Consider the following 2,500-nt stretch of genomic DNA (forward strand, 5'->3'; position numbering starts at 1 on the left):
ACTGGAGCCGTATCCCACGATTGGTACCAAAACACAGTTATTATACATTTTTGTTGCAATCGGAGGGAGATGGAAACGCCGTTGGGCTATACTTATTAATTTGTTTAGTACTGCCAGAGCCTTAGAGGCAACGTGATTTATGTGTGGGATGTAGCTCCAGGCTTCGTCTATGAAGACGCCCAAGTACTTTGCAGCGCGTGTTCTTGCGACTATACGGTTATTTAACCTTATAATAGGATCTCTGGCTAGTCTGCCTTTTAACAAGATGATACTTGATTTTTGAGGCGCGATTTCCAGTTTTGAATTTTGACACCATTGTATCAGAATTTCGGATACATGGGCCGCTCTTGTCTCAATCTCGGCACGGCTGTCGCCCTCAACGAGAACGAGGAGGTCGTCTGCATACGCCACGACTCCTAATGTCATGTTGTTCCTTTCTAGTGTTTCCAGTAATGGGTCCATATTCACGTCCCAAAACAAAGGGCCGCACACAGAACCCTGCGGACAGCCCTTTGAGATGTTCTTAGACACCACGACACCAGGAGCCGTGATTCTGGCGACTCTATTTCTGCAGTAGTCCTTCAGACAACCATATAGCGCCGCCGGGCATTCCAATTCTCGAAGTCGAGAAAAGAGCGCCGGCCACCACAGATTGTCGAAGGCACCCGAAATATCCACCATAACTCCGAGGACGTACTTCCGCGTGGATGAGTGTACAATACTTACGACTTTGTTGATAGCGTCAGATGTTGACTTCCGAGCTCGGAATCCGTATTGCGAATCACTCATTCCACGTAGGACTCTATGACTAGACAGTCTAGAGACCAGCAGCTTCTCAAATGTCTTTCCCAAGACGTCCAGGAGACAGATAGGTCGGTAGGATTTGGGCATCATTGGATCCTTATCAGGAGCCTTTTTGATAATAATAACTTCTGCCGTCTTCCAGCAGGTTGGGAAGACCTGTGTTTCCATACATCTGTTGTAAATTTTCGTAAGGCCCGGAGCCAGTTTGTTTGCAATGCATTGCAGAACTTCTGCAGGAATTGCATCCGGCCCCGGGGCCTTGCACTTTGCAAAGGAGCGAATAGCTGCCTTCACTTCCTCGATGGAGTAGGGGTACACCTGTACGTTGTTGTGGTAGTGTAGCTGGTCTTGCCGTCTTATTTCCTGCTGCATCTCGGTGTCTGTGTCAGGTCGATCGTCTGGGAGGAGCACCCTCAGTAGCTCCTCAGCGGTCTCTGACCAGTCCTGTGTCATTCTGTCTGTGTCACCGACTCGTACAGTCGAGAGATGCATTGGTGAATGGATTTTTTCTCTTACTATTTTGTACGGTGTACCCCATGGATCCAAAGTCAGGTGAGACTTTACAAAATCCTCCCAGCTCCGCTGGCGGTGTTGTCTGAGAGTTTCTTTGAAAAGCCATTTCCTTCTCCTATACTGGGCAAGATGGTAGTGCCGTTCCTCCTGGGTGAAGGACCTTTGATAGCTGCTTCGTGCTCTTCTCATAGACTGCCTGAGCCGGGTAAGCTCTGGAGTCCATGGAGAAGTCGCTTTTCGTATGAAGCGCCTTCGCGTCGGTATCGCCGCGGCCAAAGCCGCCCTGATTGAGACAATTAAGGCCCCTACGGCTTCCTCTACTTCAAAAGGACCGTCTCCCAGCTCCGGAGGATGAAACTCCGCCTCCAACAGGTCCCAGTCTGCTCTCCCGTAGTCATACTGCATTGTCCACCCCTCTAGCACATGCTCCCCTTGTGATGCTATTGTAAATTCAATAGCGTTATGATCACTGGTGGTTATGTTGTCGTTGACCTGCCAATTTTGGATATTGTTTACAATGTTTGTCGTGCAGAGCGTGACATCAATAGAGGATGCTGCCCCAGCTCTGCTCCTGTAGGTAGGAGGGTTGCCGGGGAGATTGACAACATTTAAATTATGTTCCATAATTATGTCTTCCAGTGCCAGTCCTCTTTGATCTTGAACTTGACTGTGCCATAGGGGGGATTTTGCGTTACTGTCCATTGATATTATAATTGCTTTGCCTGCTAGGGCTCGCAATACTGTAGATAACTGCCCAAGATAAATATTGATTGGATCCCTGTATTGACAATATATATTAATTATGTACCAAGATGTATTATAAAAGTTTATCTCCACAACTGTTACATGAGAAGTGCAATACTGTGTCAAGACAGTGGTTTTGATTAACTTGTTGTAGATGACAATTGCTGACATGGGGTTTGGACCCATTGATATTACCTGGGCAGTGACGGGAAAGCCTGTGACCTTGCCGGAGGCAGAGCCTGGCTCTTGAATTAACATAACATCGATATTTTTCTCTTCCGCTATCTTTCGGAGCTCCTGAGTTACAAGGGAGCTCCTCATAGCATTTATTTGTAAGACTTTTATCTTAATCCGGGTGTCTGGTGTAGAAATGGCTGTCAGGCCATACCTGGGCAGGATCAAAACCAATCCTGCCGTGCATCTTGACCATGTTTTTATA

The sequence above is a fragment of the Schistocerca gregaria genome, unplaced genomic scaffold (genome assembly GCF_023897955.1).
Source record: "Schistocerca gregaria isolate iqSchGreg1 unplaced genomic scaffold, iqSchGreg1.2 ptg000821l, whole genome shotgun sequence".
Taxonomy (NCBI): domain Eukaryota; kingdom Metazoa; phylum Arthropoda; class Insecta; order Orthoptera; family Acrididae; genus Schistocerca; species Schistocerca gregaria.